Source organism: Globicephala melas, chromosome 5 (genome assembly GCF_963455315.2).
Source record: "Globicephala melas chromosome 5, mGloMel1.2, whole genome shotgun sequence".
Taxonomy (NCBI): domain Eukaryota; kingdom Metazoa; phylum Chordata; class Mammalia; order Artiodactyla; family Delphinidae; genus Globicephala; species Globicephala melas.
In genome coordinates, this window is record NC_083318.1 from 26,038,395 (window position 1) to 26,061,111 (window position 22,717).

Here is a 22,717-nt window from a genome sequence, read left to right on the forward strand (position 1 = left end):
AAGTAGGATCATTTCCAAATTCAAAGAAACAGCCAACCTCTTCTGTGTCTTAACTTCAGGTGACCTGCTGAACCAGGAAGTGTTTTCCTTTCCTGTCAGTGCAGCTTCTCAGTCTCCTGTTGCTTCTGCTATTCAGACCTCTTTAATGTGAATGTCAATTGTTTACTGCCAATTGTAGTGTCTGATACACTCAATGTCCCATTTTCTGATTCAAGTTTCAAACGAACTTCAAGGGTTTTATTCATCTGCTTCTGGTTGGTGGCAGTCTCTGAAGCTTCCGAGTTCTTCTCCTGCTTTGATCACATATAACTGGGGCTTGAGGACCATCTGCCGGTTCTCCTTGTGTCTCTCCTACTGCTTCCGCCTGGTGGAGAAGTCTGTGCTACTTCCTGACCTCTTCAACCCCATCTTTTTTACCATCTGAACTCAAAATTTTCTGCATTACTTGGTTTTCCTTCCAGTTCTTTCTCTTCCCCTTTTTCATGAAGAATCTAAGAATCTTAGTTGCTTCTTGCTTTTTTCACTAATTTTTGAAACAGGTGAATTCAAAAGCCTAAATTCTTCACTCTCTTGGTCTCCTTGAAAGTCAGCGTTCTCAAATGTAACTTTAAAACCATCGCTGGTAAGAAAGAATATTAGGAAGGCTCTTAACTTTCTTCTTCTATGTAGATTTTTGCTCCTCTTCCTCTTCCTCAGTTAAGTGCTAGCCCTTTGTTAACTTTTGGCAAATTCTTTAATTGGACTCTATGCGCGAGTTTCTTCTATCTTCTGTTGGATCTTTTATTCCCATATGCTTCATAAGCAAATGGATTTATCATGCATTTCATGAGTCTTATGATAGACAGAGTCTTATAGCCATGAAAAATCCAGGAATATATGCCCAGAGAAACAATGGTTCAATCATATGTGTGAGCCCTATATTTTCAGGGGCTTTCTTGGTGGCAAATTTTTAATCATCATAAACTGTTCTTTCTGTATCCTCTCCTAATTCTTCTGTCAATTTGTCTAAGAAGGAACACATAACCTGGGAACAGAACCCAAAACTAGATTACTGGTTTATTTTAAAGGGATATAACTCTGGAACAGCCAGATGGAAGAGAGGCATAGGTCGAGGTAATGGGAAAGGGCATGGAGCTTTCATGCCATCTCCTAGGGCACCCCTTTCCCTGAATCCCCATGCTCACCAACCCGGAAGCTCCAAGGGTAGCATATTTTTGTGAACCAAAACATGAAAAATAGATGTCATATATAAAATTATACTTATGGGGAAGTGAAGCAGCATTTTTTTTTTTTTTTTTTTTTTTGCGGTACGCGGGCCTCTCACTGTTGTGACCTCTACCATTGTGGAGAACAGGCTCCGGACGCGCAGGCTCAGCGGCCATGGCGCACAGGCCCAGACGCTCCACGGCATGTGGGATCTTCCCAGACCAGGGCACGAACCCGTGTCCCCTGCATCGGCAGGCGGACTCTCAACCAGGGAAGCCCTGAAGCAGCATATTTTAAATGGGAATTGCCTCTGATAATCTAGGACATATGATTGGCTTAGAGACATCATCAGAGAGTGGTGGGAAAATTGTTTTTCTTCTTATGTTCATTATCACTCCCAGGCTTTCAGTGACAATGAGAAAAATCAGGATAAGCTGTTCATAAGAATTTGAGGACATCATGGCAAAAGTTAACGATAAAGTATTTCTTAAAAGTAGCAAATATATCAACATTTTCATAATGAAATCATAGGACTAAAAAAGGATGTGACTTTTAGAATGCATTCCATATGCTATGTACCTTCTTATACATTAACTTCTTGAAGCTACATATCCGTTCCGTAGGATATATATAGAAAAGAGTTTAGTCTAACTACTTTAGCAGAAATACTAAAGGAAATTAAATACCTCCTAGAAGCTCTAGGAGAGCTGGAAGAGAACCAGACTTGGATACTGCACTGACAGGGTAGAAAAACTTCCAAATAGACCTTAGACATGAAAATTACCTGAGAATTTAAAAAGCATAAAGGAAATTATTATTAATGGCATCATGAGAAACTATAAGTACATTAGAAAATATATTCAGTGTCTTCTCTCAACTTTTATACGATTTTCATGTGATTGATCTTCATCCAATTTCATGGCCATTGTAGGTACTCAAAAGCAGTGTATGTCCTTCACACTCAATTACATTAGCTTTAATTCTAATGATGCTTAAGCAAATTTTACAAATTAAAAGACACTCAGCAAAATGATTTAGTTATCAGTTAACAGGCTAGAGTAGATTTATTATTTGCTCACAATTATTTGTCTCCTCCCCACCCATGCCATGCTTCCCCATTGGTAGGGAATACACCCTCTTGTTCCATTGACATTGGCTTAGCCATGAGATTTGCTTTAGTCAATGGAGTGTGAGTAGGTGTGACATACACCTGTCCAAATAGAAGCTTTAAATGCTTTGCCTGGGTTGGCTCTGTCCTATCTAAGCAGTTGTCCTCTGCCATGAGAACATCATGTCTCAGATGGTGGCTCCTCCTTTAGAATGGATACAGGTGTGAGAGGACTCACGCAGCTGGGATGAGCTCAGTGGAGCCCAGCAAAGAACAGGTTTCAAGTTACATCCACATCAATAAAAAATGTGTCTTGTGGAAAACAAATTTTGGGTTTGTTTCCTGTCAGTAGTAAAAGTTGATAATATACAGGTAAACATAATTTCTTAACATAGGGTCAAATTTAGACATTACTACATTTAAAGGGAAAAGCCCTAAGGTTAAGGTTGAATTAAATTGCTTCCACATATCATTGCTAATAATTTACTTCTCTCAGCAAAAAGACCTTACACAAAAGGAGAAGTATATTCCACAGGACACTCGGTCTAATACAAGAGAGTGGGTAGTGTGTATATCACTTTTTATATAATATATGAACACCTTTAGAGAATTTCCTAAGTCGCCTGTTATAATTTTTGCTAATCATAATCAGTTTCAGATACAAATACAAAATAAAATTGAATGTAGAATTCAGAAATAATGATAGTATGAATTTGCTTTAAAACAATGATAAAATTTCTATGAACTGAAACTTATTACTATTGCTGGGCATACTCAATTATAAGCCAAAGCTTTTTCCTCCTAAAATTTTAATCCTCAGATAAGAGGATATAGTTATCTTATATCCAAGGTCTTACAAAGTCTAGTTATGGCAGACCTTCTCTCAATTTACTAAATTTTGATTAATCAAATACAGTTTGGGAAAGAAGACACATCAGTCTGAAGCCACATATGTCAATATTAGTATTAAATGATTAACTGAATAAATTGGTGAAAAAAACAAGAAGAAACTTTAATACATATTTCTTCATTACTCTCACTGGGATGACTTCACAATTTTAAGTGTTTGATTGTAAACAAGGCTTCTAAAATTTACTTAAAAAGCAAAGCAGAAAGTGTGGTTATGTTTTGGAGATCATAAATGCATGTACATAGGACAATATAAAATGATGTATTAATGTTTTCTGATTGTATACTCTCAGGGTAAATTTTCCAGTGAGAATAACACATACCGATCCAACACATGTTCTATCTCAAAAAATCTGGCAAAATTATGTTCTCTCAACAAAGAGGATTCAACAAGAAACTCTGAGGGTGATGATACTACTTTGTAAGATATATATGAAAAGCTTGAATAAAATATTTTCAAGAAATGTGGAAAAGCATATTTTTATATAAATAAGGTAATTATATGAGTAAACTTGAATATTTTATAACTTATTTAAGAAATTAAATATTAAAAGTTATAATTTACAATTATGTATTTATAATTAAATATTAACATGGTATAGTTAGTAAAAAAGCCACAAACTTCATTTTGGACCTTCTCCTCGGGAAAATGGGAGATGGCTTTATAATTTGAGTTAACTCATAGTAGGAATGCATGGTATCTAACTACTTTCTAGACCAATTCCTTTTAATATTTACTAAATAGTATTACTTAATCTCTCATCCCTTTTCCACTCAAGATCAGTTCACCCATTTAATAATCAATTAATCAGTCTAGAAAGTAATTTACAAGAGGAAATGTCCATGTCTCCTAACTCCAGGAGCCTAAAGGTTAGATTGAAAGGCAGAGTTCCTATTTAATCATTCTAACATGTTTGATTATTTTTCTTTTGACGAAGAAGAAGACAGAATTCAACAGCCAAAGGGTAAGATGTCATCACGGACTCAGATCAACCCTTTGTTAATTAAGACATTGCTGGGCCCAATTACACAAATAAAGATTCAATTACTGTCACTGGTAAAGGGAGGCAGCTTAATTGGTTTCCTTCAACCACCACAATTTAAATTGAATTTTCATTAAAACTACAGGAGGGCAGACAGCAGAAGCAAGAAGAAGTACAATCCTGCAGCCTGTGGAATGAAAACCACATTCACAGAAAGATAGACAAAATGAAAAGCCAGAGGTCTATGTATCAGATGACAGAACAAGATAAAATGCAGAAAAACAACTAAATGAAATGGAGATAGGCAACCTTCCAGAAAAAGAATTCAGAATAATGAGAGTGAAGATGATCCAGGACCTCAGATAAAGAATGGAGGAAAAGAGTGAGAAGATGCAAGAAATGTTTAACAAAGACCTACAAGAATTAAAGCACAAACATGTAGAAGAATTAAAGAACAAACAAACAGGATGAAAAATACAATACCTGAAATGAAAAATACACTAGAAGGAATCAATAGCAGAATAACTGAGGCAGAAGAACAGATAAGTGACCTGGAAGACAGAATGGTGGAATTCACTGCTGCAGAACAGAATAAGAAAAAAGAAATGAAGACAGCGTAAGAGATGTCTGGGACAACATTAAACACAACAACATTCGCATTATAGGGGTCCCAGAAGAAGAAGAGAGAGATAAAGGACCCAATAAAATATTTGAAGAGATTATAGTTGAAAACTTCCCTAACATGGGAAAGAAAATAGTCACCCAAGTCCAGGAAATGCAGAGTCCTAGGCAGGATAAACCCAAGGAGAAACATGCTGAGACACATAGTAATCAAACTGACAAAGATTAAAGACAAAGAAAAATTATTAAAACCAACAAGGGAAAAATGGCAAATAACATATGAGGGAACTCCCATAAGGTTAACAGCTGATTTCTCTGCAGAAACGCTACAAGCCAGAAGGGAGTGTCATGATATATTTAAAGTGATGAAAGGGAAGAATCTACAACCAACATTACTCTAGCCAGCAAGGATTCCTTTCAGATTCAACAGAGAAATCAAAAGCTTACAAAACAGCAAAAGCTAAGAGAATTCAGCACCACCAAACCAGCTCTACAACAAATGCTAAAGGAACTTCTCTAAGTGGGAAACACAAGAGAAGAAAATGACCTACAAAAACAATACCAAAACAATTAAGAAAATGGTAATAGGAACATACATACCAATAATTACCTTAAATGTAAATGGATTAAATGCTCCAATCAAAAGACATAGACCCGCTGAATGGTTACAAAAACAAGACCCATATATATGCTGTCTACAAGAGACCCACTTCAGACCTAGGGACACATACAGACTGAAAGTGAGGGGATGGAAAAAGATATTCCATGCAAAAGGAAATCAAAAGAAAGCTGGAGCAGCAATACTCATATCAGATAAAATAGGCTTTAAAATAAAGAATGTTAGAAGAGACAAGGAAGGACACTACATAATGATCACGGGATCAATCCAAGAAGAAGATATAACAATTATAAATATATACACACCCAACATAGGACCACCTCAATACATAATGCAAATGTTAACAGCTATAAAAGAGGAAATCGATGATAACACAATAATAGGGGGAACTTTAACATCTCACTTACACCAATGGACTGATCATCCACACAGAAAATTAGTAAGGAAACACAAGCTTTAAATGACACAATAAACCACATAGATTTAATTGATATTTATAAGACATTCCATCCAAAAACAGCAGATTACCCTTTCTTCTCAAATGCACACAGAATATTCTACAGGATAGATCACATCTTGGGTCACAAATCAAGCCTTGGTAAATTTAAGAAAATTGAAATGACATCAAGCATCTTTTCTGAGCACAACTCTAAGAGATTAGAAATAAATTACAGGGGAAAAAAACATAAAAAACACAAAGACATGGAGGCTAAACAATACAATGCTAAATAACCAAGAGTTCACTGAAGAAATCAAAGAGGAAATCAAAAAATACCTAGAAACAAATGACAATGAAAACACGACGATCAAAATCTATGAGATGCAGCAAAAGCAGTTCTAAGAGGGAAGCTTATAGCAATACAATCCTACCTCAAGAAAAAAGAAAAATCTCAAATAAACAGTCTAACCTTACACCTAAAGGAACTATAGAAAAAGAACAAACAAAACCCAAAGTTAGTACAAGGAAAGAAATCATAAAGATCAGAGCAGAAATAAATGAAATAGAAACAAAGAAAACAATAGCAAAGATCAAGAAAACTAAAAGCTGGTTCTTTGAGAAGATAAACAAAATTGATAAACCATTAGCCAGACTCATCAAGAAAAAGGGGGAGAGGACACAACTCAATAATATTAGAAATCAAAAAGGAGAAGTTACAATGGACACCACAGAAATACAAAGCATCATAAGAGATTACTACAAGCAACTCCATGCCAATAAAATGGACAACGTGGAAGAAATGGACAAATTCTTAGAAAGGTATAATCTTCCAAGCCTGAGCCATGAAGAAATAGAAAATATGAACAGATGAATCACAAGTAATGAAATTGAAACTGTGACTAAATATCTTCCAACAAACAAAAGTCCAGGACCAGATGGCTTCACAGATGAATTCTATCAAACATTTAGAGAAGAGCTAACAATCATCCTTCCCAAATTCTTCCAAAAAATTGCAGAGGAACACTCCCAAACTCATTCTACGAGGCCACCATCACCCTGCTACCAAAACCAGACAAAGACAATACAAAAGAAGAAAATTACAGACCAGTATCACTGATGAATATAGATGCAAAAATCCTCAACAAAATACTAGCAAACAGACTCCAACAACACATCAAAAGGGTTGTACACCATGATCAAGTGTGTTTTACCCCAGGGTTGCAAGGATTCTTCAATATACGCAACTAAATCAATGTGATACCCCATATAAACAAACTGAAGAAAAAAACGGGAGAGAACTTCAAGATGGCAGAGGAGTGAGACATGGAGATCACCTTGCTCCCCACAAATACATCAGAAATACCTGTACATGTGCAACAACTCCTACAGTTTACATATATATTTTGTTCCATTTTCTCTTTTTGTGAGTGTGCATGTGTATGCTTCTTTGTATGATATTGTCTGTATAGTCTTGCTTTTACCATTAGTCCTAGGGTTCTGTCTGTCCGTGTTTTTGTTTTTTTTTTTGTATAGTTTCTACCGCTTGTTATCATTAGTGCATTGGTTTTTTGGCTTAGTTGCCCTCCTCTTTCTTTCTTTTCTTTTTCTATTACTTTTTAATTTTTAATAATTTTTTTTATTTTTATAACTTTATTTTATTTTTCTTTCTTTTCTTCTCCCTTTTCTTCTGAGTCATGTGGCTGACAGGTTCATGGTGCTCTGGCAGGGTGTCAGGCCTGTGCCTCTGAGGTGGGAGAACTGAGTTCAGGACATTGGTCCACCAGAGACCTCCTGGCTCCATGTAATATCAAATGGCGAAAGCTCTCTCAGAGATCTCCATCTCAACGGTGAGACCCAGCTCCACTCAATGACCAGCAAGCTACAGTGCTGGACACCCCATGCCAAACAAATAGCAAGACAGGAACACAACCCCACCCATTAGCAGAGAGGTGGCCTAAAATCATAATAAGGTCACAGACACCCAAAACATACCACCAGATGTGGCCCTCCCACCAGAAAGACAAGATCCGGCCTCATCCATCAGAACACAGGCACCAGTCCCCTCCACCAGAAGCCTACACAAACCACTGAACCAACCTTACCCACGGAGGGCAGACACCAAAAACAACAGGAACTACAAACATGCACCTGTGAAAAGGAGAAACCAAACACAGTGAGTTAAGCAAAATGAGAAGACACAGAAACACACAGCAGATGAAAGAGAAAGATAAAAACTCACCAGACCAAACAAATGAAGAGGAAATAGGCAGTCGACCGGAAAAAAGAATTCAGAGTAATGATAGCAAAGGTGATCTAAAATCTTGGAAATAGAGTGGAGAAAATAGAAGAAATGATTAACAAGGACATAGAAGAACTGAAGAGCAAACAAACAATGATGAACAACACAATAAATGAAATTAAAAATTCTCTAGAAGGAATCAATAGCTGAATAACTGAGGCAGAAGAACAGATAAGGGACCTGGAAGATAAAATAGTGGAAATAACTACCGCAGAGCAGAAGAAAGAAAAAAAGAATGAAAAGAATTGAGACGAGCCTCAGAACCTCTGGGACAATATTAACTAAACCAACGTTCAAATAATAGGGGTCTCTGAAGAAAAGGAGAAATAGAAAGGGAGTCAGAAAATATTTGAAGTGATTATAGTTGAAAACTTCCTTAATACAGGAAAGGAAATAGTCAATCAAGTCCAGGAAGAACAGAGGGTCCATACAGGATAAATCCAAGGAGAAACATGCCAAAACACATATTAATTAAACTATCAAAAATTAAATACAGAGAAAAAATATTAAAAGCAGAAAGGGGAAAACAACAAATAACATACAAGGGAATCCCCATATGGTTAACAGCCGATCTTTCAGCAGAAACTCTGCAAACCAGAAGGGAGTGGCAGGACATATTTAAAGTGATGAAAGGGAAAAAGCTACAATCAAGACTACTCTACAGAGCAGGGATCTCATTCAGATCGACGAGAAATTAAAAACTTTACAGAGAGCAAAAGCAAAGGAAATTCAGCACCATGAAACCAGCTTGAAAACAAATGCTAAAGGAACTCCTCTAGGCAGGAAACACAAGAGAAGGAAAAGATCTGCAATAGCAAACCCAAAACAATTAAGAAAAAGGTAATAGGAACATACATATCAATAACTACCTTAATTATAAATGGATTAAATGCTCCAACCAAAAGACATAGGCTGGCTGAATGGATACAAAAACAAGACCCTTATATATGCTGTCTAAAAGAGACCTACTTCAGACCTAGGGACACATACAGACTGAAAATGAGGGAATGGAAAAAGATATTCCATGCAAAAGGAAATCAAAAGAAAGCTGGAGTACAGTTCTCATATCATTCAAAATAGACTTTAAAATAAAGACTATTGCAAGAGACAAAGAAGGACACTACATAATGATTAAGGGATTAATCCAAGAAGAAGATATAACAATTGTAAAAGTTTATGCACCCAACATAGGAGCATCTCAATACATAAGAAAAATGCTAACAGCCATAAAAGGGGAAATAGACAGTAACACAATCATGGTAGGGGACTTTAACACCCCATTTTTATGAATGGACAGACCATCCAAAATGAAAATAAATAAGGAAACACAAGCTTTAAATGATACATTAAAAAATATGGACTTAATTCATATTCATAGGACATTCCATTCAAAAACAGTAGATTACACTTTCTTCTCAAGTGCTCATGGAACACTTTCCAGGATAGATCATATCTTGTGTCACAAATCAAGCCTTGGTAAATTTAAGAAAATTGAAATCGTATCAAGTATCTTTTCTGACTACAATGCTTTGAGATTAGATATCAATTACAGGAAAAAATCTCTAAAAAATACAAACAAATGGAGTCGAAATAATACACTACTAAATAACCAAGAGATCACTGAAGAAATCAAATAGGAAATCAAAAAAACACCTAGAAACAAATGACAATGAAAACACAATGACCCCAAACCTATGGCATGCAGCGAAAGTACTTCTAAGAAGGAAGTTTATAGCAATACAATCCTACCTCAATAAAAAGAAAAATCTCAAATAAACAATCTAACCTTACAACTAAAGGAACTAGGGAAAAAGAACAAACAAAACCCAAAGTTAGTACAAGGAAAGAAATCATAAATATCAGAGCAGAATTAAACGAAATAGAAACAAAGAAAACGATAGCAAAGATCAATAAAACTAAAAGCTGGTTCTTTGAGAAGACAAACAAAATTGAAAAACCATTAGCCAGACTCATCAAGAAAAAAAGGGAGAAGACTCAAATCAATAGAATTAGAAATGAAAAAGGAGAAGTAACAACTGACACTGCAGAAATAGAAAGGATCATGAGAGATTACTATAAGCAACTCTATGCCAATAAAATGGACAACCTGGAAGAAATGGACAAATTCGTAGAAATACACAACCTTCTGAGACTGAACCAGGAAGAAACAGAAAATATACACAGACCAATCACAAGCACTGAAATTGAGACTGTGATTAAAAATCTTCCAACAAACAAAAGCCCAGGACCACATGGCTTCATAGGCGAATTCTATCAAACATTTAGAGAAGAGCTAACACCTATCCATCTCAAACTCTTCCAAAATATAGCAGAGGGAGGAAGACTCGCAAACTCATTCTACGAGGCCACCATCACCCTGATACCAAAACCAGACAAAGATGTCACAAAGAAAGACAACTACAGGTCAATACCACTGATGAACATAGATGCAAACATCCTCAACAACATACTAGCAAACAAAATCCAACAGCACATTAAAAGGATCATACATCATGATCAAGTGGGGTTTATCCCAGGAATTCAAGGATTCTTCAATAACACAAATCAATAAATGTGATAAACCATATTAACAAATTGAAGGAGAAAAACCAAAAGATCATCTCAATAGGTGTAGAAAAAGCTTTTCACAAAATTCAACACCCATTTATGATAAAAACCCTGCAGAAAGTAGGCAAAGAGGGAACTTAACTCAACATAATAAAGGCCATATATGACAAACCCACAGCCAACATCATTCTCAATGGTGAAAAACTGAAACCATTTCCTCTAAGATCAGGAACAAGAAAAGGTTGCCCACTCTCACCAGTATTATTATTCAATATAATTTTGGAAGTTTTAGCCACAGCACTCAGAGAAGAAAAAGAAATAAAAGGAAACCAAATCGGAAAAGAATAAATAAAGCTGTCATTGTTTGCAGATGACATGACACTATACATAGAGAATCCTACCAGATGCTACCAGAAAACTGCTAGAGCTAATCAATGAATTTGGTAAAGTAGCAGGATAGAAAATTAATGCACAGAAATCTCTGGCATTCCTACACACTAATGATGAAAAATCTGAAAGAGAAATTAAGGAAACACTCCCATTTACCACTGCAACAAAAAGAATAAAATACCTAGGAATAAACCTACCTAAGGAGACAAAAGACCTGTATTCAGAAAACTATAAGACACTGATGAAAGAAATTAAAGATGATACAAACAGCTGGAGAGATATACCATGTTCTTGGATTGGAAGAATCAACATTGTGAAAATGACTCTACTACCCAAAGCAATCTACAGATTCAATGCAATCCCTATCAAACTACCACTGGCATTGTTCACTGAACTAGAACAAAAAATTTCACAATTTCTATGGAACACAAAGACCCTGAATAGCCAAAGCAATCTTGAGAACGAAAAATGGAGCTGGAGGAATCAGGCTCCCTGACTTCAGATTATACTACAAAGCTACAGTAATGAACACAGTATGGTACTGGCACAGAAACAGAAATATAGATCAATGGAACAGGATAAAAAGCCCAGAGGTAAACCCATGCACATATGAACACCTTATCTTTGATAAAGGAGGCAAGAATATATAGTGGAGAAAAGACAGCCTCTTCAATAAGTGGTGCTGGGAAAACTGGGCAGCTACATGTAAAAGTATGAAAAGAGAACACTCCCTAACACCATACACAAAAACAAACTCAAAATGGATTAAGGTCCTAAATGTAAGGTCAGACACTATCAAACTCTTAGAGGAAAACATAGGTAGAACACTCTACGACAAAAATCACAGCAAGATCCTTTTTGACCCATCTCCTAGAGAAATGGAAATAAAAACAAAAATAAACAAATGGGACCTAATAAAACTTCAAAGCTTTTGCACAGCAATGGTAACTATAAGCAAGACAAAAAGACAACCTTCAGATTGGGAGAAAATATTTGCAAATGAATCAACTGACAAAGTATTAATCTCCAAAATATATAAACAGATCATGCAGTTCAATATTAAAAAAAACTAATGACCCAATCAAAACATGGGCAGAAGATCTAAATGGACCTTTCTCCTAAGAAGACATACAGATGGCCAAGAGGCACATGTAAAGCTGCTCAACATCACTAATTAGTAGAGAAATGGAAATCAAAACTACAATGAGGTATCACCTCACACCAGTTAGAATGGGCATCATCAGAAAATCTACAAACAACAAATGCTGAAGTGGGTGTGGAGAAAAGGGAACCCTCCTGCACTGTTTGTGGAAATGTAAATTGATACAGCCATTATGGAGAACAGTAGGGAAGTTCCTAAAAAAACTAAAAATAGAACTACCATATGACCCAGCAATCCCAGTACTGGGCAGATACCCAGAGAAAACCATAATTCAAAAAGGCACATGCACCCCAATGTTCATTGCAGTACAATTTACAATAGCCAGGTCATGGAAGCAACCTAAATGCCCATCAACAGATGAATGGATAAAGAAGATGTGGTACATATATACAATGGAATATTACTCAGCCATAAAAAGGAATGAAAGTGGGTCATTTGTAGAGACGTGAACGGACCTAGAGACTGTCACACAGAGTGAAGTAAGTCAGAAAGAGAAAAAGAAATATCATATATTAATGCATGTATGTGGAATCTAGAAAAATGGTACAAATGAACCAGTTTGCAAGGCAGAAATAGAGACACAGATGTAGAGTATGAAAGTATGGACACCAAGGGGGGAAAGTGGAGGCAGGCAGCAGTGCTAATGGTGGGATGAATTTGGAGGTTGGTATTGACATATATACACTAATATGTATAAAATAGATAACTAATAAGAAACTGCTGTATAAAAAATAATAAAATAAAAATTTTAAAAAGAGACAAAAAAAGCAAAAAAACAAAAGCAAGCAAAAAAAAAATTCATGCCAAGTTCAGCTTACTGATTAATTACCAATTGTACTTAAGTGTGCATATTAAGTGCATATTAAGTGTACTTAAGTGTGCATATAAAAAAAAACTACAAAGGCACATTTCTTAAAAAATGGCCAAAAAGGCTATATAATCCTCTTTTGGGATCTTTTTCCCCATAGTTCTAAAGTTCCAAAATTATAGGTTGACTTTTACTATTAAGTGAAAATACACAAATACTTTCCTATTGACCTGTGAGTAGAGTAATACAAGTCTGTGTGGCTTAATCCTTCCAGAATAACATTTGGTAGGACTATCGATGTTATACTAGGAAATTAAACCCACGTTCTCTCCAGGAGAACATGGAAGAAATATGATAATCCAACGATTCTCTTGGAGCCTACTTGCAAAATTTTAATTTTGACCCCTTCAGACTAGCTTGATCCCATACTAGATTTAAAAGACTAGTCTTTTTAAAAAGTGCTTGTATTTTTGGACAATTCGATCTAAAAACATTATGAAAATTGAATATGTTTGTAAATTTTATTGGCTTCTACTCCCACTTCTGATCTCTTTTGCTGAGCAACCAGTTCTTATGCCAAACTAATCGTCCCCAACTAATCCCTTGTTTCTTCACACTGTAGAAGATGTGTCATATATGCTTGGCAAATCTGCTCTAGAGTTTTGCTCTTTGAAGCGTAGTCTGTGGTCACACATGGCTCACAGAGGAGCAGACTAGAAATGAAGACTCTCAGGCTCCACCTCAGACCTACTGTATCAGAATTCGCACTTTTAAGAGTAATCCTAGATGGCTGGTTTGCACTTTAAAGGTTGAAGAAAACTTCTCTTAGGATCTCTTTGTAATTACTCTTTGGAACAACAGTTCTCAGCCCTAGTTGCACATTAGAATCACCTGGGGAACTTTCAAAATTCCTAGTCCTGTTGCCCAGGGCACACACTTGTCTGTAGCAGAATCACTGGACATGGTCCAGGTATCAGTATATTTTAATGATCCCCTGATGATTCCAATGTGCAATGAAGATTGAGACTCTTTAGAGTGAATCAGAATCACCTGGTGATATTCTCAAAACACAGATTCTGGCCCTCAAAGGCCCCGAATTCCTGATTTAGTAGGTAATGGGTGGGATCTAAGATGTACCTTGAACAAGTTCCAAGTTGCTGTTGCTGCTACTCAGGTAGCCATGCTTTGAGAAATACGGAATTAGAGGATGTGACTCAGAGGGGAAAATTTCAAAAACTGTTGCCAAGGAAAAAGTATTACTCCCTCTCCAGCCTATCTCCTCCTATTCCTTATAAATAAATTGATGAATTCAATATTTATGAGCCTTCTGACACCCTGAACTTCTTTACTCTGAAACCCATATCTTTACTGTTCTTCAGAAACCCAATCACTGAGCCGCATCATGGCTATTTTTTTCAGCACCCAGAACAGTTCCACCAAAAAAAAGTCAGACTTCATACTAGATAGATACACTTGAACACAACCCAAAAAATACTGACAGCATATTCTTCTTTCCGGATTTTTTCATCCCAATAAATGACATCACCGTTTACCTCAACTATGTGATCTATTATGTCCCAGAGTCATCTCTGATTCTCTTTTCTCTTTTACATTATGTCCAATATGCCAACAAGTTCTACTGATCATTTCCCTGTAACGTCCTTAATCATATCTTCTCTTTTCCCTATTTACCGAGAGCAATCATCTTAGTCTCTGTTTCCTCACAGATGGTTGTGTCTTTCCCTATCCTCATCCACTCAGGCACCAACTGAATTGTTAAAATACAAACTGCTTGTCACACACAAATCTTGCTTCCACAATTTAAAAGTGCCAATATTTCTCCATTACACATAAAATAAAATCCAAAATAAATAGGGCATTTAGAATACTTCCACAATCTTATCTTCTCCCTCAGTACACCTTTCCAATCTATCTCCCACAACTTTTCTTCATAAGTCTGCTGAATTCCCAAACCCACTGAATCTCTCATGATTCCATAAACATGCTATTTATTTCCATTATTTTACATATATATATATCAAATAGGATATGTAATATATATTCTATGTAGTTCTATATAATTCTATAATATATAACTAGAAACCAACTCTTCACTGTTGTTTTAAAATACAATTCAGTCTTTAAGACTCAGGTCTCATATTTCCTCAAATTCAAAGTCTTCCTCAATACACTTGAGTAGAAAAATAACTTATTCCATTTTACCATTTAGTATTTTCCTATTGATAGTTTTACATCAATATGTCTTTCTGTATTCACAAGTGTCCCTCACAGCATTTAGCAATATCTGGCTCTCAAAAAAATTGTTGCATTTGTTATTACATAAATGGCAGAAATATCATCAAATAGTAATTCTCTGCCCTTCAATATTGTTACCTTGCCTCACTTCAAACATATACCAAAAAAGATAGACTCAGGGAAAATTCTCTCTTTACTGTAGATACGGAATTCTTTTCCATGAGTTCATATGGATTAGATAATCCTGACGATGCCATTAGCAGTTACTGCAGTTCTCTAAAAGTGTAAGTTCAAAGTCATCAATCAGGTTTCCAAAGCCATATTTTAGCCCATTCCTATAATAAGAAAAGAACTGGGGTAGGAAAATGATGGGGAAAACTTTTTTCTCACTAGGTAAAACTATATTCCTGCCACTATGAAACTAATAAAAACGACCATTTATTTTCTGTCCATTTCAAATACAGCTCTTTCACATACATTTTTTTTTTTTTTTTTTTTTTGCGGTACACGGGCCTCTCACTGTTGTGGCCTCTCCCGTTGCGGAGCACAGGCTCCGGACGCGCAGGCTCAGCAGCCATGGCTCACGGGCCCAGCCGCTCCACGGCATGTGGGATCCTCCCGGACCGGGGCACGAACCCGTGTCCCCTGCATCGGCAGGCAGACCCTCAACCACTGCGCCACCAGGGAAGCCCTCACATACATTTTTATACCAACATCGAGATGGAGAGAAAATTTTCCTGTCTTTCCAGTTGAGCAAACTGAGACACAGGGAAACTAAATAATTTCCATGTCATATAATTAGTGACAGGTTTAAGATATAGCTAGTAGTCTGCTTTTTAACACACCAGAAGACTTTACAGCCAATAGCTGCTTTCCATTTCAATTACATGTGCAGTCCGGAGCATGCCAAGAGCGTGATAAATGACATGATGTTTGTTATACTATTGAAGTCCAGAACTGGAGGACAAGACTACAGAATTAAACTAAAACCAACTTCATAGAAAGATATTAAACTAGCAAATATTTACATGTTCTAAATTTACAAATTACTAATAGCAATTTAGTAACTGAATTATGCATTTAATATTACTAAATAGTAATTTGGTAGACAAATATATTTCAAGAAGAATAAGTGAATCTTACTTCTTAAAAGGATCATTTGAAGGTCAGCATGAGGCAGAGTAAGAAAAAGACAACACCTTAACTAGTTCAGAAGTTACCCAGCTAATACTGTGATGTAATCACATAAATTAACACAGAAACAACCAAATTATTCAGAAGATGAGAGGTAAGAATATAAAATATATATAGACAGCTTCATTAAATTTATTATATCCTTCCCTGCCTTAATAAAGACAGTAGATTAAATGTAGTTAAGAATTTACTTGATGACTCAGGGTAATTATTTTATAATTACAGTTCTGTACTACAGTATGGAAACATTCCTTCCCCTCTCCCATCCTTGACTTGGTACTATGTGTAAGCCGTATCTTGCTTTTTGCCAAAAATTCTGGCAGACATCTATGTTGTTCTCATTGCTCCTATGTCTTTTCCTCTTTGACCTGTCACTTGTTATTGCTGTCAGACTTTTTTTTGTTTCTTTGTTATCTCATGGCTCATTTCTATTCTCCAGTTGTAAATTAGGATGGATTTGAGGATTATCAGGAGATCTCAGAAAACCAAACCATAAAACTATCAGAAAAATGCTGTCAAACACAGAAATTTGTTCTTTTCATTTTCACTTGAGAAAATAGTATGGGGACAAAAACCCAGTAAAAGACCGGGATCTGTCCCAGTAAAACAAGGAAGGTCAGTCATGCTGGAAGTAGAATCACAAAGGGACCCTGATTTGACATACAAAAAGCCATCCTGTACTATTCCGAGTATCTTGGACATGGGGAAATAAATGTGACCTTGTAGGTTATTGAGACCTGAGAATTGCCCTATTGAAGAAAGAAAACAGACTTTCGAGCCTGAGACCAACCCTAAATTTAGGGGTGAATTGTTTAAGGAGCCACTCTCTTTGAAAAGATAAGGATTGTATTCCAGATGAAAGCAAGTCTAGCAAGTCATTCAGCCCATGCAGGATCTTTTAGAGGTTATAACACGTTTCCTTGCACATCAGCATCCAGTCTTGGATTTCCTGTCCATCTCCCATATCAGTATTTCAGATTAAAATTCCCTCTGATGAGCAGGAAACTTTCACTGAGTCTGTAACCTTTGCTCTTGGTTCAGTTATGAGAAATCATGGCAGAGGGCAGTAAAGAGAAGTGGGACTTTCCCTATACGACAGTCACAGTAATAATGGGAGGATAGTGGCACTGGTGTTTTGAGAGGTTAATCACAGTGAAGCACCCAGACAGCCCTGAGAGTGGCAGGGAGAAGAAGGCAGTGTGGAGAAGCAACTGCCACTTGGTTTGAAAGGCATGTGTGAAAAATACGCTTTTTTTAGTTCTTACTATACCACAGAAAGATGACCCTTAAATAGGAGAGGTTACAAGTTACAATTTGAATGATAATAAATAGACTTTATAACTACTGTTTATTTCATTAATTTCACTTACAGTGCTTTCCTGATTTGTTCAAGATCATTTCAGAAGTCTGAGGTTGCTGTAAAGCGCTTATTAGTTTAGTGGTCACTTTAAGCACCAGTATCGTCACGTACGTTTGCCAAAGCTAAGTAAAAGATAAAAATCTGGGGGTGCTCTGGAAAGTGAGTGTGTGCTGCCCTGGATCCACACAGTTAATAACCACACACATACACACACACACATACACACACACACACACACACAAACATGGACTCCAGAAAGAAAGAAAGAGTATGCAGTCTGCGCTGTAAATCATTTTCCTATTTTTATAATATGCACATTTAGATATTTTGCTGCTCTAAATTATCCTTATCTGTTAAAGGCATACATCATGTTCTTCTCAAGCAAGTTGTTGTAAGAAATACTTAAATGTCTAAGGTGGATTACAGTACATTAGAGGTATATTTTAAGATCATATTTTTCTTTGGGAGCTTTCACACTCTATTAGAGAAGGTGCTATTAATCATTAACTAGGATGAATTGAAGAGCCATACTGAAATTGCAACACAAGGATTAGGTCTCTACTGGAAATTAGAAGATAGAGTAAGAAATTGTAATTAATCAGCCCCCAATTTTTGGTATCTCTGAATATGTATCTTTCTGAACCAAACTTCAGAATGGAGTGTTGCTGTTTTGTGTCAATAGCTGTGCTGTCTAATATGGTAGCCACTAACCATATGTGGACATTTGAATACAAGTTTAAGTTAACTGCAGTTAAATAAATAAAAATTGTGTCCCTCAGTTACACTAACCATGTTTCAGGTGCCCAACAGTCATGTTTGGCCTAGTGGCTACCATATTGAATACAGATGTAGAACATGTCCATCATCTCAGGAAGTTCTATTGAATAGTGCTGGTGTATAGGATGATTTTCCTTTTTTCCTTCTACATCACCCAGGTACACATTAAAATGTAAGCCATTATGCCAACATTTGAGAATGGCATACCCCAATACGCTGGCTAGCTAAAATGGAAGACAGTTTAGTGATACAAACACATCTTTTTTTCCACCTTTTCTTTCCTGGACTTAAGATACAGTAAGGTTTAAATGCTTTCAGAATTTGTTCAGTCCTCACGGTTAGCTAGGTTGAGTATACCCTTGAAAAAGGAAATCCAGTTGCTGATTTTCCCCATACACTGGGATATTATTTCTTGGATTCAGCCTTGGGGAATGATAATATACAATTTGGGAAATAAAATGAAAGAAAACTGCAGTCCCCTCCCCTTCCAGGTAACAGGAGAGCAGAGAGACATATACTTGTTTATGGACCATCAAATAGTTCCATGAATTAAAGATCCTTGCACTAAATTCAGGTCTCTTCTGTGAATTCCCAACGGGTATTAAATTTAAATACCTCTCAGGTTCTCACCATAAGGCCATTAGGACAAACATAAGATCTCTGTTGGTATAATTTCCTTTCTCTTCCTCCAGGTAACTGTATTTTGAAAAGGTAATCAAGATTAGGAATTGCCTTCATTCAGGCAGAGATGGGATTTAGTTAAATAGGTATAACCGATTAAGAAATGCTCTATGTATTTGAAGATGAGAAATCTACTAACTGGTCTGAGGCATCACAGTAATGTAATGGATGGTGGACAGACAGGTTCTAATCTGAGTACCAGCCTATTATAGCCACAGAGATGTTGAGATTTTGTGGAGTCTCAGGGTGAGCAAAAGACCACCAAGACTTAGCAGGTTTCTAGGGAGCTGTTGAAAAAAAGAAATACACCAGAGGTTTAGCTGTGGATTAGTTGTGCCTTGAGCACTCAACAGTCAGGATTTCTGTCAAGATTTGAAAACAATGCCATCTGATAGTCACTAGCTTGAATTATCAGCACGTCTTGGAAGCTTTGAACTTTCTGGTGATTATGTGCCCTTTATCCAGTCTTTTGCCACCATATGTGCTTTTTTTAGTCAGAGTATGTTACATTAACTGGTTTCAGAAGTCTGGGTGACCCGAATATACAACTCTAATGTCTCAAATAAAGAACATAGGACTGTAATTGAATACTGCCATGTTGCATACTTGAATACTATGAATATTATGACTACTATGCAGTTACGATTTGACATATGGTTAATATGGTGTGTCTGGATGAGTTACTTAAATATGGTCAAGAACTTAAAAGGAACCCATCCATACAAATCACAATTACTGCTCCTGCTGACAGATTATCTGGGAGGAAATAAAAGGATATCTTAGGGAAGCCAGCTCTGGTGAATCTGTGGCAGAGACCCTGCCTCATATGACCTCTCAGACTGCCTAACATATTGACATCACTTCATGATGATGCTACCAAGTAGAACTTTACCTGGTCCCAAAGAAACTTTTCTTTTTTATCACAGAAAATCTTCTGAGAAGGGTAAAATGCCCAGTACAATAAGCTAGTAAAAATTACTTCAACTAGATTGTTCTTGTACAAAGACCTTGCCCATATCATCTAAACAATGGGTGGGAAATTAGTTGGAATACTAATTTGTAGCAAGAGCATTTTATTTATTCTGTTGCTCAGAATAGGGAGGTTCTGGGGTATAACTTAGGAGACAGTGACCAGGAGTTGCTGTAGGATTGCTCAGCATATACCATATCTGTGATTTAGCAGGCCCAGAGACCCTGTAAGTTAGCTCAGGGAATCAAGGAATAGAGGGAAATAGATTGTCTTACAAAACAGCCCAACATGTGCTAATATTAGTAAGCACCTTAATCACTTAGCTTTAAAAAAAAGAGAGAGCCCTATTTAGTGGGAAAAGAACAAACCCATCCTTATATACCATATATATAAGGCCAGTCCATATACTCTATATTTAAACATGTAAAAGTTATAAATTAGAATAACAAATTGTTAAATCAAATTGTTCCCTGTAGACAATTAAATCTTCACAATTAAATTTTTTAATGTAAATAAAATCATTGTTTTTATATTATTGAAAGTTGGCACGAGAAAATCAAAGACAACTAAATCTTTTTTTGCCCACCTTTTGATGTTCTACTGATGAGCCGACAATGTTTGAATAATAAATGGAACATTGATAATTTATAAATGATTTTGTATTTAGCTCATAAGATTTATTTCTTATCTTACATACATCAAAATCACTATTCTGGGATAAAGAAGATGTGGTGTGTGTGTATATATATATATATATATATATATATATATACACACACACACAATGGAATACTATTCATCCATTAGAAAGAATGAAGTAATGCCATTTGCAGCAACATGGATAGAATGAGAGTTTACCATACTAAGTGAAGTCAGAAAGAGAAAGACAAATACCATATGATATCACTTATATGTGGAATCTAAAATATGACACAAATGAACTTATTAATGAAATAGACTCACAGACATAGAGAACAGACTTATGGTTGCTAAGGAAGAGGAGAGGTGGGGGAGGGATGGATTGGGAGTTTGGGATTAGCAGATGCAAATAATTATAAAATGGATAAACAACAAGGTCCTACTATACAGCAAAGGGAACTATATTCAATATCCTATAATAAACCATAATGGAAAAGAACAGGTAATAGAATACATATACTCTATTATATATATAATTGAATCACTTTGCTGTATACCAGAAAGTAACACAACATTGTACATCAACTATACTTCAATAAAAAATAAATTAAAAACAGTTCCTCTTTTCCAGCTGCAAAAAAACCCCATCATTATTCTGTAATAATCAAGATATGCACACAACTTTTTGGCCCTGTGGAAGGCAGAATTCTAAGGTTGGCCCTACAACGTATCCTAGCCCCTAGTGTACCCGGGACTCCCATTTATTGCATTCAACCAAGGGCTAATCTAGCTTTGCTGTGAAGGTATTTTGCAAATGTAATTAAGATCTAGAATCAGTTTACCTTAAAATAGATTCTTTTTTTTTTCAGACTAAAATCTAACTTTATTTATACATTTTCAATTAAAATAGAATAGGCATAAACCAAAGAGAAGGAAAAACAAATCAGGATGAAGTGTCACTGTCATTCTGTTTGCAGGGAGGGGTCAGGAAATGGAACAAATGACCAGGATAGCATTCTAAGACATCCCAGAGCAGCTAGGTTACATGTAAGTGCCAAAACCAGGTATTATCCCACTTAATCTACACATGAAAAAGAAGTCAAAGTTTCTCCTATTTAGTACAAGAATTTTTACATTACATATATAGTGATTCATTTCTCAGAAAGTGACACCAGTAACTTTTAGAGGAAAAGTTTCCATTACACAAGGACTAGAAAATCTCAAATGCAACTAAGCAGCTGTGCTATTGCTCAATATGTACCGTTACACTGCTCTGGGCTAGTGTCCGTTTCAGTTTAACAGAGAACTGCATTTGGGGTTTTAGAAAGGCAGCAATAGTTTGGCTTTTATTCTAGATGCTTAATGTTGTTTGTTAAGGTGACAGTCCAAGCATATTAAGTAAAGGTAGTTAAAACATAATGACAGTCAATATAGTCTCTTGCAGCCTACATACACTGTATAATAATGCTTACATGGAATGAAACCAGTGTTACTTAACTGGTGTTTTATACAAACAGAACCGAAAGAAAAAAGTAATCATTCTAAATGTACTATGGTAACAGTAAAAACGCACATATACCATAGAACTAAATTGATATGAACAGCACTACCTGATACCCAGGATCGAAGGTGACTGGTTCCAACAAAGCTGAGCCTGTATCAGTCATCCTAATGACACGGGTTGTAAAAGCATCTGGTTTCCAGTAAAGACACTAGTCTATGAAAGTA

General features: G+C 36.1%; 1 pseudogene; it reads right to left on the reverse strand.

The window, feature by feature from the left end:
- Positions 1–20: 20 nt before the first annotated feature.
- LOC115857096 (nucleolar protein 10 pseudogene) lies at positions 21–22,656 on the reverse strand (annotated as a pseudogene).
- Positions 22,657–22,717: the final 61 nt, after the last annotated feature.